This window comes from Syngnathus scovelli, chromosome 3 (genome assembly GCF_024217435.2).
Source record: "Syngnathus scovelli strain Florida chromosome 3, RoL_Ssco_1.2, whole genome shotgun sequence".
Taxonomy (NCBI): domain Eukaryota; kingdom Metazoa; phylum Chordata; class Actinopteri; order Syngnathiformes; family Syngnathidae; genus Syngnathus; species Syngnathus scovelli.
In genome coordinates this window covers 23,710,098-23,723,795 of record NC_090849.1, presented here as the reverse complement: position 1 = coordinate 23,723,795, position 13,698 = coordinate 23,710,098, and the positions used below count along the sequence as shown (strand labels likewise).

The 13,698-nt window shown below is 44.6% G+C and overlaps 1 protein-coding gene across 3 annotated transcripts in view; it reads left to right on the top strand.

Annotated features, from left to right (window-relative positions):
• Nucleotides 1-13,698, top strand: part of arb2a (ARB2 cotranscriptional regulator A) — a 106,596-nt gene that overhangs the window by 21,729 nt on the left and 71,169 nt on the right. The window lies entirely within an intron of this gene.

The following is a 13,698-nucleotide window of genomic DNA, read 5'->3' as shown; positions in this document are numbered from 1 at the left end:
GATGTTGAGAATAATTTGCTTATGTGTGTCTTTAGCTGGTTTCACGTGTGTGTGAGATGGAAGACGAGAGAATGGCTTTGGCTGGACTGGCAGGCTTGTGGGGCTGACACGCTACCTTTTCATCCCCCCCCCCATCCCCTCCACATCCCTAAAACTGTCAACTGTCTTCATGTAATCTCTTTGGGGCTTTTATCGTCATTTTCCCCCGTCTCTGATCTCAACTCCCTCTAAACTTGGGCAACAGATTCTGGGACAGATGTGGAAGCAGCAGGGACTGTCGTGCCGCATAACAGAGATAGGTGGCAGTATACGGTCAGGATACGGCTCCTCATCCAAATTCTCTCCTTACGTTTTATTTCTATCTATCTATCTATCTATCTATCTATCTATCTATCTATCTATCTATCTATCTATCTATCTATCTATCTATCTATCTATCTATCTATCTATCTATCTATCTATCTATCTATCTATCTATCTATCTATCTATCTATCTATCTATCTATCTATCTATCTATCTATCTATCTATCCATCTATCCATCTAAATGGTTTTCTCTTTCTCTTTCGCTCTCTCTTTCTCTCTCTCTTTCTGTCTCTCCATCTCTCTCTCTATCCCTTCATCCCTCCATCGTATACAATATATTTGATCCAACCCTTGAATCTTCATGGTCAACGTTCTCATCATGTCTCCCACCTCCCTAATCTTCTTCCAGGCTACCCCTCCCCTCCCCATCTCCCTTGGAACACATGCCCACTTAAATGCTAAAATTCAGCAAGGTTAGCGATCATTAGAGTTAGACGGCGTTCTTCATTCTCCCGTGCGGTATTCGGGCTCCACGGCAAGGCGAGCGGACGGGTACGAAATTGTTGCACCGCATACCAGCTGGGACTCGGAAGCATCAACTCGCAAACGATGCGAAGAGATAAATGCAAAAACGTGCACACATACACACGCTATTTGCCCAGATCAAGGCCGTGGCTCCGAGGGAGCAGAAGAGATCAGGCCTATGGAAATAGAAGGCTTTGTCATCGAAACACCCACCTTTCCTCAGATAGTATCCTCTCCGAGCGATTTTTCCCCTCCTTCTTTCATCCTCCTGTTTCTTAACTGCCATCTTGCACACACAGCTTGTGTCCACGTTTTCTTTGTGGAATTAATTGCGCTGAGCTGAATTTGTCAACACTTTCAAGCAGTGCTTTTTGTCACAATTGAGTTTACTCCTTAGCTACCAAGTATGAATTAAAAAAAAAATTGGTATGAACCGAACCACCTGATGATAATCTAACCTCTTAAAAAAGTGGAGTTGGGCCAACCTCCGTGTCCTATCCCGTTTCATCTTTCTCCATCCACCGCTTCCCAGCCCACACCTGACAGTTGGTCACGTGTTCTACTGAGGTCAGCCAGAGTTGCTGGGTGAGATCCAGCCCGCCGAGTGCCAGTGACGGGTCAGCCCGGAGTCGGTGTGACCAGCAACACGACCCGCGGTGTCGGTCCATGTCAGATGGCTGGAGACTCGGCGCGGCGCTGGTATCCTGCAGATTAGAACGTTGTGGCGTCTCCTTACACAGGATGGGCTTTTCAACATGCCACTGGCCTGTCCGTGACTTTGTGACCTCGGGAAGTCTGTCTGTGCTGCGTGTGCATGTGTGTGTGTCTAAAAAACACGTGAAAAAAGGTGGGTTTTTTTCTCTTGGGTAATTGCGGCGTAAACTTTTCACCCCACTTTCTCATGTGATGTGATTAACACAGAGTTCCACGGGAAACGCATGCGCCTTTCACCTGCACTCTGTGTGTGTGTGTTTGTGTGTGTGTGTGTCTTTCTCAGCTAATAGCCATAAAAGCGGTGGGCTGTGGATTACATCTTGTTCAGATAATTATCTTTCCACCAGTCACTTCAAGGTCAGTCTTACAAAACCATTTACTGGGCAGCAAATAACATTTCTGTCACGTGAGTTTCAAACAGTTCATTTAAAAGTGTAATTGTTTTTTTTTGTTTTTTGTGGGAATCGTAATTTTTTTTTTCTGCTCTAGTTCTTCTAACGGCTTTCATAATATTGATACACTAATGCGGCAGCGACAGGTGTGTTTCTCTTTTTAATTTTCTCTCTTCTCCTTCAGTCAAGCGAAACCTTTGAATGAATCTTTCTCAAATTTGACACATAAAACTAATTGCAAAAAGTCTGCAGATTCGAGATTAACTGTGGAGGAGTACAAAATGTCTATATTATATTATATTATATTATATTATATTAATTATATTTATTATATTTATATATTCTATACTACTATTATTATGTACTACATATTCACAAATCCATAAACAAAATAAAGTTGTATGGAAAAGTCACCATTTCATTGTTTGAATGCACTGTTAAGGAATTAACTTGTTTTCTGCTCCACGAGTGGATCAAACCTCAAGCTCCAGATTTAGTGTGAGTTCTTTCTTTTTAACAGCTGCAGCGTGCACCTCCTGTTGTTGTTTCATTCTTTTATGGCTCCATCTGAAGACTGGCAAGATAATGATGTCTGATGTTTGGAACTTTACTGAACAAGGCGGTTATGCGTGCGTCTTTCTGCACTTGGGTTCCTCAGTCTTTAGCAGTGTGCCACATCTCAAGCCCTTCATTCTTAGATAATTGTGCAACTAGTCCTCAGCCTTCCCTTTAACCTGAAAACCAAGCTCATTGCGGACCCTGGAGAAAGACATCCACCCCCTCCCCCTGCCTGCCCCAAAGGTAGAAAAAAAAAAAAGCCCAAGTTGTCCTTGTGCATAAAAGTGGATTCTACTCTCTAACACCTTTTCAAATTAATATTTGTTATGTGCCCCATTCTGCCAAGCCCAGTTTCTGTTCCCCGCTTTTGTTCCTGCGTTTGATGTAACGGAGGCAAGGACAAAGAGGAGAGCGAGCAGAGTGTGTGAAAATGGTAGTTAAGTGGGCTTAAGGGCTCCTTCAGTAGCTTCTGAAAGGCCCGGACCTTGAATGGGACCCTCGCACGGCTAAGCTGTAGTGCAGTAAACAAGACAGGTCCAGCACAAAGGTGCGTCTTAAATGAGCACAGACACCCTCCTCCTCTTTTTTTTTTTTTTTTTTGACTCACCGCAGTCTCCCACCCAACGTTGACATCTGTCCAATCCCAAGATCTTCATCCAACTCAACTCCCTTTTGTTTTCCCCTCGCCTTGGTTCTCGGGCGACCCCTCCGGTGCGTGTTTGTGTTGGTAGCGATGGGCCGGGTGGAGACGGCGGGGAAGCTCTGGCCTAGCCCGCCCGCCTTGTCCCCCCAGTGCCTGGGCGGTTCGGATCTTTTGTTGAGTTAATTGCAATGAGTATAATGTACTAGTCTCTCTTAGGTCCACAAAAGACAATTAGACAATCCCAAGAATTTAATGAGACACCAGCAGGCCCAATCAATCCCCTGCACTGGCCTGTTCTCTGTGGGCGCCCACTCTGAGGACGGGGAGGGGGGGGCGGTTCATGTCTGTATCTGTTCTGGTGTGTTGACCAGATTGTTGCTTTGCCCATCAGAGGAATCACCAAACAATATCGTAATGACACACACACACACACACACACACGTAAATTAAAAATGTTCTCTAGACGTTTGTATTGGTCTGGCTGGTTTCCAACATCGGGATTCTCCTCGGAGGAGACGCTCTTCCAGGATAGGACAGGACTTCCTGGGAATATCCATGTAATTATGAAGAGTGATTATCCTGCCCTCTTCGTGAAAGGACAGAGTACTTGACGGTGTCATCTCTAAAAAAGAAGAAGGATGGCGAGAGGGGCCCGGCTGATAGACCAAACCCTGGGTGGCCCTTTTAAGGATTTCCCCCCGCTCTTTTCTTCTGCTTTTTATCCCCCCCCCCCTATCCCAATTTCTATTATGTCCACTTCGGTGTTGCCTCGTTCTGTCCTATTTTCCGCCATCATTTCCGTCCTCACCTCGCTCGGAGACCTCTCGCAGGATCACGTCAAGATAAAGCAGCTTTTAAACGCGAGGAATTATTCATAAATGATTCATTATGTCTTACTTAACCTTTCAGGGAGATTAATTAATAACCATATCAATATGCCATTGTTAAGTGACTGTAATTCACAGCCTTAAACAATCGTAAAAGCCATATTCATCTTATTCTCCTCCCCCACGATCTCGTCTCTCCACTTTTGCACCCCCCCCCTTTTCCCAACCTGACGTTCCTTTACCGTTTTCTTCCCCGGCTAATCACGGCGTTACAACAAAAGCCAGAGCTCCATTATTGCATGTGCGCGGCGGCGTCCCACAAGAAAGGAAATGAGAACGGGACAGAGGGTGGCCGTGGCCTGACACCGCACTATTAATCTTCCAGTAAAGCCTTGTCAGGCAGAAACGGACACAAATGGATCACTCCCATTAACTGGGGGAGTGTAGGTAAGGGCTTTAACAAGCGTTTACCAGAGTCCATTTTCTCGCTAATGAAGAGGGGGAATACGCAAGCGCCCAGCCAAACCTGCCAGACCTCACTTTAGGTTTAGATGGAAGGGGTGGGGGGATATGTGGGGGCATGCCGAAGAAGCCTTTGCTTGCACCGCAGATATATTTTATCTGACAATGTAAAAAAGGCTTTTAGGGTTCCTCACTGGGCAAGCCCAAAGTCTATTGTGGCCCTGCGGACAAAAAAAAAAAAAAAAAAAAAAGGAATGACAAGATGGTTAGCGCTGCTTCTTAGTATGATTTAAAGCAGGGGCGTCAAATTCATTTTCGTCGCGGGCCGCATCGTAGTTATCGTTTCCTTGCTACACAACAAATTGATGAATAACGAGTTTTGGAATCAGACTCGTAAAAACTGTTGATGAATGGTTATAAAAATTGCCAGCAATATAGTTATTTTTTTAAAGTACAGACAATATGTAATTTTAGTATTGACAAAAAATGATGCACTGTTTGTCTTTGCGGGCCACATAAAATGATGTGGTGGGCCGTATCTGCCCCCCCGGGCCTTGAGTTTGACACCTATGAATTAAAGGAAAATAAAAATCTGCTGCTAGTGTGCTACAGATTTCTCACACCTGACTGACCAATATTGAGTTGCCAGAGTTCTTCATTAGATGTTCCTCACATAACCTTGATGCAGTTTGGTTGATCCTTTAAAAATAAAAATTCCTGATGTTGGTCAGATGGCACTGACCACATTTCAGCAAAGAGGGCGTTTACTTAAAGTGAAGAATTCTGTTATGACTCTTTGTAGACTCCCAAAGGAAGCTAAGCGAAGATTTCACCTTCCTCACCACTCACACATACATCTCGACACAGAAAACATTTTTAATTATATCTCCTCCCAAGTAGTGCGTCTCAGTAACCAAGGAGCTGACAGTGATGCATGTGCTGATAAATCCGCAAACACTGGAAACAAGATTAACAAAGATTTTGAGGAGAGGGTGACAGCTAATTTTGCGCAATGGTCGGCGCCGCGTTCAAGAGTGATGTTTTTGATAGAGCCAGCCACGCCTGAGAATTCAAGGCAGGAAGACGGGTGGGGTGGGGTGGGGGGTGGTATGAAGGTAGCGCCAGCACTTTAGCGCATTTGCACTTTTTAAATTGTTCTCTTTTTTTTCCCCCCACTCAATCTTTTTCCTCTATCGGCTAATTTGTCTGTCGACTCCACCGCTAGTTTCCTTTTTTTCCAGAAAGTATTGGCCCAAGTACAAAAACACCTTGTATGATATGAAGTGGCTAATATGATAGTCGATTTAAAAAAATCTATTTTGAACTTTACTGAAAAAATATTGAATATTGACTACTCTTTACGTACCGTATTTTCCAGACTATAAAGTGCACTGAGGATCCTTTTATTTTCCCAAAATAGACAGTGCACCTAAACTTTGACTTATTTTCTGTACTAGTTTGTTTCCCAATATCTTAATTTCCCATATACGGAAATTTCCCCAAAATCAACCTGTTTCCTGAGACTCCGCCTTATAATCAATCGGGTGTACGCTAGTTGTACCTCATGTTGTGGCTCTAAACTCCCTCTACCTACCTGTGGGAATTTTTTCCCGCCACGTCTTTGTATTCAGGCCCAATCGCTGTGATCTAATCAGCAATATGTACCGTGGAGTCTGTGACATGCCACTCTCGACCCGTGGCCCTGGTGTCTCTGAACCGGTTGTCTACCCACTGAGACACAGATACCCACTCATGAGAGAAAGTTATCAGTCTGCCTCATCGCACACACTTGCTCGCACACACATACGCCAGGACAGAAGAAGATAACAATCATCCTTCCACAGCTGATTTCCTATTTTCTCCTCAAAGCATCCTCCTGCCTTCTTTTCTCCTCACTGCTGCCAATTTCAGGTCCATACAGTAGAAACCAGCTTGTAGATTTCTTTTGTTCTCCCCCCCCCTCCCCACCTGCTTACAGTGACGTCTCACTAGTCGGAATTGATTGCACCCCCCGTTTCTTTATTTGCCGGCGTCTTGACAGCTTCTTTCACGTTTCCCTTTGTCCATTCCTCCCTTCTCCTTCTCCTTCACTCTGTGTGTGTCTCTTTTGGCCCCCATCTGCTTTCGCTTGGGTTTGCTCCTATCCCAACTTGATAATGAGGAATGCGGTGTGACCCTGACCTCCGTTGGCCCCGCAACCACCTCCGACCCCTTGCAGGTGACCTCCGGGTCCCTGTTTTGACAGCTTGATTAATTACCTACGGTTATGATTTATGGGAAAAGCCGTATGTAAAAATAATAGACAACAGGTGGTCTTTTAAAAAAAAAAAAAGTGGATTTGAAAGAACCGTCTAGTGAGGAGTGTGGTAATGGCGAGGTTGAAGGGACCGTGTGTGTAAGAGAAAGCGACAATGTGTTTTACAGCTGCTGTTCATGCTTAATTGCTTTCAACTGTTTTTGAAGCCCGAGTTGGGTTAATAGGAAAATGTCTTTTGGTCCAAGCTTTTTTTTTTTTTTTTTCCCCCTAACTTACCATAGCATGGATTTGTCCATTTGGCCGTGTGTGTGGGGAAAGGATGAAGGGGATTCCAGCATACATGCGTAGCTCCATGTGTGTGCTGTGAAGCGTAAACCCAGGCATGTGGTAATGACACTTTTGAAAATGTGCTTCACCACACACACACGTGCTCAGATATTCTGCAGTACTCTTTTTGTAGGTTGCATCCTGTGAAAATAAGCAGAGTAAATGACAGGATAGAGCAGCCTGGGTGTTTACCCTTCACACTTCAAACACAGCTTGTGATTGGCTGTGGCAACCTCAAGGACCTGTGGTGCAGCTCCACTTAGAAAGAGGTCACTCTCTCTTGGACTTTGTGTGTGGGTAGTGGGGGGGGGGGCGAGGCAGTGGACTCGCACTCAATGTAAAATTCCCCCTCAAACATAAATCCATGTTTACAGTGATCAAAGCCTAAGGGTGAAGTTGATATTCGACGGTGGTGGTTGTGAGCAGGACCACCAGTTTCCTCTGTCTTAGGTTACAATAACAGGGCAAGGGTGAAGGGATTCCTTCTGGACCTTTAACCCGTGGAGGTCAAAGCGTTCCTGTGATGTTCACCGAGATTAATGCAGAGGACACGACAGCATCATTCCACCTGAAAACTATTTGGATGACCGGCGCTTTATTTCTTGTGAATATAATTGCATACTTGCTCAATATGATTTTTCAAGAGCTCATGGAGTCAGCAATTTTTTCATCATTCAGAAAACTGCTTTGGTGTAATTTGGCTATATATAATAATAATAATAATAATAATATAAAATAAAATGATAATAATTAATAATAATATAATGTGCTTGATTGATGCCTTTGTCATATTTTACACTAAATTATAGTTGATATTGAAAATGCAACAATCTAACAAAAATTGCGTCTCTCTTTTAACATCCCCTCATATATGTTTAATCAGTGGTAGCCTTTAGCTGGGTTCTTCCTATTTTGCTCCATTGTTCCCCCCCTTTTTTTTGTAGCCTTTTTGCCTCCCCTTTTCTTCTGCCCTCTTTTCTTGATTTATACATGAAATAGTTAGGCAGGAGGGCTGGGACACACCTATCACTCCATGATCTATATCTCGCTGTGCCCTCATTAAAAATACATGTGTATGCTTAGGGGAGACAATATAGAATTTATAAATCAAAATGCTAACGGCGTTAGAATAAGCCTCCTGTCTTTATTTCCCCACAGCTTTCCAGCGTTGGGCTCGCTCGTCTTTCTGCGTAGCATATTGTGGCAATCATATGTTTTATACTCTTTTATTGGACTCTTCTGGAAATATGTGTTAACTTTGCCTTCCATAATTAATGGCATCGTTTTTGCTCAAGAAGCAGGACAGTTGTGAGAGGCTTTCGAATGCTTTTGGTTTAGCGGACAACTTTTGAAAAAAACATCTGTTGACAGGACTTTTTATTTGCTACGATGAAAAGTCCCGAAATATTATTAGCCTGGTTTGTGTCGTGTAAGACAACGGGAGTCTTGGTTTGTTGAATTAGCTGCTGTTTTCACCAAAATAATGACAGATGACTCCGGCTAACGATTCAATAAAGTGACCGCGGTGACTATTTTCCTCGGTGAAAAACGTACCTCTAAATTTCTGTGTAGCGAGTTTACATTCAGCGTCGTATCTTTGCTGAAGCCGAGCAACAAAAAAAAAAGAAAGGTTGACAAATGACTCTGGTAACATTTACTTGCACAATCGATAGCTCTGACAATTTCCACCTGGACGGTGATTAATGCTACATCCACCCCCACAGGCCTCGCAGCCCCCCACCCCCAACCCCCACCTTGCACCTCCCCAATGCATGGTGCTGAGAGCAGATGAAGCAGCCACCACAACTTACTAGCGTCCTGAAATGACAAACCCAAACCGGCCCGGGCGCTCGTAAGTCGTGATCTACTCGAGCACTTTTCCGTGTGTCATTTCTACTTGTGTTTCCTTTCACCGAGGTGCTGAAAATAGAAAGGTCGGGAGGAGCGAGACAGGAAAGCGCAAGAAAGAAATGTAAATGCGTGCATGAAAAGAAGCTGATGCATCAGGGATCAGAAGCTGTGCTATTCTCTTCACTTCCTCCACCCCACTGCTCCACTTTGAACTCATTTATAAATATTCAACTCCACATATAAACACATTTCTAAATGAGCCCAGGCATCCGTGCCAAGGTTAAAAACCCCGCTTCTTATTACCGACACCACGACTCGACGCTTAGCGTCTCATTCTAACCTAAACTATTTGCGCTCATTAAGATCAAGGGAAAGTTTTCTTATTAAGTTCCACGTGAGAGCAAACAATGCCTGTAGCCCTTTGAACTAGAATTTAAAGATAATTCAATTGGAGTTAAATGTAGGAGGTGCAAAAATTGGAGGACAGATGACTAATGAGGATAAGCAGCAGTACAGAAAATGGATGTTGAGAAGGCGCCTTTTTTTTTTTTTTAAATTTTTCATGTACTGGAGATCTCAACATCTATTTTGTATGGAGCTGATACAAAAAAATAAATAAATAAAATTGTATTTAAAATTGTATATATATATATGTATGTATATAGTATATATATATATATATATATAATATAAAAACGTAATAAATAAAATTTAATTTTAAATAGTATATGTAGTATCAGCTCCTTGTGTTTTCTCCTGTCAGCTTTTTTGCTTTGCCTTTTTATATAAAACTGTGAGATAATAATATTGAGTGGAGTTTAGGTGCCCTTTGACAGTCCCCCTCCGGGCATTCATATTTATCAAGAGGATGATGGATTTTGTCCTGACAGGCTGATGACAGTCCCAGCTCATATCCTCTCACATCACCCCTAAGATCCACACGTCTTTTCTTTGCCCCTGTGGTACAGTAAAGTACTCTGGTGCCCCTCCTTTCTTTGAGAAACATAGAAGGGTCTTGGGTTAGTGGGGTGCTGCGTTGTGGGGCACCATGACTAAATGTGGTAGTACTGTGCGATCTGTGTGGTATGTCAGTTCAAAAAAGAAGAGCGGTAGAAAAGAGGGGGATTGACTTGATGGGGGGAAGAAAAAAAAAACTTGTAGACAGTCAAGGTCACACAAAGCAGGGTGGCCCTGTTGCAGAGCAAAAGCTTATACACTACTTATTGCTTCTTAGCTTCTTCGCTGCTATTTAACTGTCCTTCCTATTTAAGTTTCAGCTGTCATATAATATGACAATCCGGCCCCCCCCCATCCCCAATTGTCTTTTTGTCATTCATTGTGTCTCGTTCAGGTCTCAATCCCTCCCCTCCGCCTTATCCTATTGGGTATGCCATGCTGAGTGACCCCTTCGCTATTGTCAGTCAAGTCTCAGCAGCCAATCAGGGCCCTGCATATTGCCGAATCGAGGAAGTGAAAGCTGCCCCAGAAAAGGGAGTGCCCCCTTGCCCTGATCCAAACACAACCGCCTTTTGACAAAACACAGAATAGTGTACGCCTTCAATTTCAATGAACGCCGTGTTAGATGTTGCCTTGCATTTCTCGCCTCGATATTCACACGACCGCACCGTCCACCGTCGTCGTCCGTGACACCTATCAGCCGTGCTTTGTACCTGTCAAGCGCTGTCCTTCCACCACCACCCCCTCGCCCAACCTCCCCCCCCTAGCTCACTGCATGAGAGCCCTCACATCAAAGCGGCGCTAAGCTCCGCTCGCACAGATGAAACACCCTCTCGCTCCGGCCGCCTCGCTCGCTCGCCACTCCTGCATATTAGGCACATTTCGTTTTCAGCGCCGTTGGTAAAACTAGGTGCTGCTGTCTTAAAAGAGGGTGTGGGGGGGGTGTCTTATTTTCTCGCCATTGTGTAGGCGGTATCACGCACACAGAGACTCTCACACACACAGCTAATAATTCAACAAGAGGAGAAAATAATGATGTGTGGCCATCATGGCAGTAGTGGGCGAAAAGCATCCAATTGAACCATAAAGGGAGCTCGTAAGGGTCTCCATATTGTACTTAAAACAGCCTTGTCTTATTTATAATCCCAAACAGTGCTATTTTCTCCCATATTTTTGAGCAAGAATTCCAATATGGTGTTTTTGTAATATTTCCAACACCTCTTTTAGTTCCTTTTGAAGACTACCAATGAGATAAGACGGCACGATGACGGAAAGGAACGGCCTCTCCCCGATGATGATAGAAGCCGGTTTCCGTAGCAGCGGCAGCCTTTGTTTTGCTCTCTGATGCGGGACAGGCCGACAAAAGAGCGCTAAGGAGCGTCCAGGGCAGGGTGATGGAGGTCGGGTTCCCTCCCATAGCGGGGTCGGGCTAACCTTCTTGACCGCTGGCCCCGGCCGGGGCAGGGACTCAGTGTGGCGGTGGCATCGGGGCACTCGCAGGGCATGGGAAGAGGATCAGCCGGCGCGGAAAAGACAAGACCGAGCCAACGCTCGAGGACTCTGTGTGTGTTTTCTTTAGGACAGTGCCCGTGTGTGTTTAGCACAAAGGCGACGCGACCTCAAACGTTCAAAACGTGCGAGGGAGGTTCAGCGCGAGAAGAATCGGGGGTGACCCGAGGTTTGCGTCGCGCGTTTGTTTGAGATTCAGACGTTGACAGCACAAAGATCAGATTTAGACGCAAGACTTAACAGTTTGCACAAAAACACAAAAGGACCGACTGACCTCGCTTTAGAACAGTTTCAGAGGATTTAACTGTCACCAAGCAAGGATTGAACTCTTAGTCAGCCTTGTGGGAGAAATCGTGTGGGATGCGCGCCATGTTTTTATTCCCAGTTCCATGCAATAATCGTATCGTTTAAGATTTAGACTCAATTTGTTAGCGAGATGCTAAGCAGCTAGCAAGCCCGACACCAACGTAAACATCCCTGTGTGGTTTGATAATAGTCTCCGACAGAAGCAAACATGATCCTCCAGGCGCCGACGACACCGGCTGCCTTTACAGCGATGTCCTTCTGGGTGATTGCACCACTGAAAGGGTGACTATTAGCTCACTTAGGTGCGTTAGTCCGTCCAAAGCAAAGGCTAGAGGCCGAGACCGACTGTCGGCATTAAGCGGAAGTTACAAGCTCCTCGGCCCACTTGAGGTTAGCATCAGAATGCTGAAGGGCGGAAAGGGTTATTGATGAGTGACGGGCGCTTGTAGGCCACTGGGGGTTAGCCGGAGAACATGTGGACCTGTGTGCTTGGACCATTAACTTTTGCCCTGGGAAAAGCAGGATTAGTGAAAAACAGGAACACAGACATGTGATGGTGTTTGATGTCTGTCCCTCGCTCAATACGGACATTTCTGGTGTCCTCTTTTTTATTCGCTTTTGGCCTGATCGAATGGAACACATCGGCAGATATTTTGCTTTTGTTTTTTTGCAAGGTCGATGAATGATGCCCCCATTTGTGTTTGGAGGGAGAATTTTTAGGATTTAATTTGTATTTTTCCCAATGCATTCCACTTCCACTCAAGCTATCAAAATAATTATACTGTAAAAACCTCTCAGTGTCACCTTGCGTGTATGAGTACAAATACACTAACCCGCACATCTGCGACACAGTCGGAAAACATACTTCATTTTTCTTCATGACTATTATACATTTTACAAAATAAATAATTTGCACGTGTCCATTTAAAGCATACTAAGTGTCCCAACTCTGTTTTATTTAATTCTATTGTGCGTGTATTAAGTCCCGAAGTGATCCCTTCGGCTATGTTATCATGCTGCCACCAGTGGGCAGTGCCACAGAGCTGCTGTGGCTCCCCTTCAGCTGCATGCACGTCTCCGTCCGTCTCTCCTTCTCCCGCTCAAGCCGGATCCCATTTTCATCTGGTCATCCATCTGTCGGCATGCACGCTCGGGTGTCTTCGACGCCGTCTGTGTGAAAATATCTCGGTAATATCGCTGGCCCAAATGTAATCCTCCCTAATAGATCCTCCGCTATTATCACTTACTTGACTCAAATCAATTTATCGGTGGACGTATGACTGCTAAAAATGATCATTCTATTTGTTTTCAAGTCAAATGTATTTTAGCATCATGTCGATAAACGCTCAAATCATTTGTTGCATTTCAAATCACAATAACGTCAAAATTCCAATATTAAAAAGCTGAATATGAAGATGTCTTATTGAAAATGTATGTCCAGGAAATGGATTTGCCAAAAGAGTGCGAATCAGTCTAATTTCATAATCCGCCTAAGTGGGAACGTGTCATTGTGCGCTTGTCAACAGACGGCAGGTGCTAAGGGAGAGGGAGGGAGGGAGGGAGCGATGGAGGGTGTGTGGCAGGTTTGACGGCGCCGGGCACAGAAGGGACACACGGGGAGGACACGCACATTGCGTTGACACTTATTAAGGGAGAGAAGATGTGTGTGATGCCTTGAGAAGGCAGTGAGGAAACGATGCCACCTCTCTTAATTCCCTCGCACATCCCCCCCCAAAGGTATTTTGTGTCTCCCATACTGCTCGGAATGTGCTATTAGCGTGTGTGTGTTGTGTGTGTGTGTGTGTGTATTCACAATAGCAGTTGTGTGTGAACGTCCAATGTGAAACAAGATCTATTTCCTGCTGTAATCTCAGAGTGCTCGGAACAATAAACACAGTTAATTAAAAATGTTAGCAAAGTTGAAGAAGTCACGAAGGAAAAGAAAAAAAGACCCCCCCTCTTTCTCCACTTATTTAATTTCCCATTTCCGTGTTTTTATATGTGGTTTATTTTGGACGAGTCGTCACACGTTAGCGCGTATGCGGTTGTAGCGGCACAAAGTGTC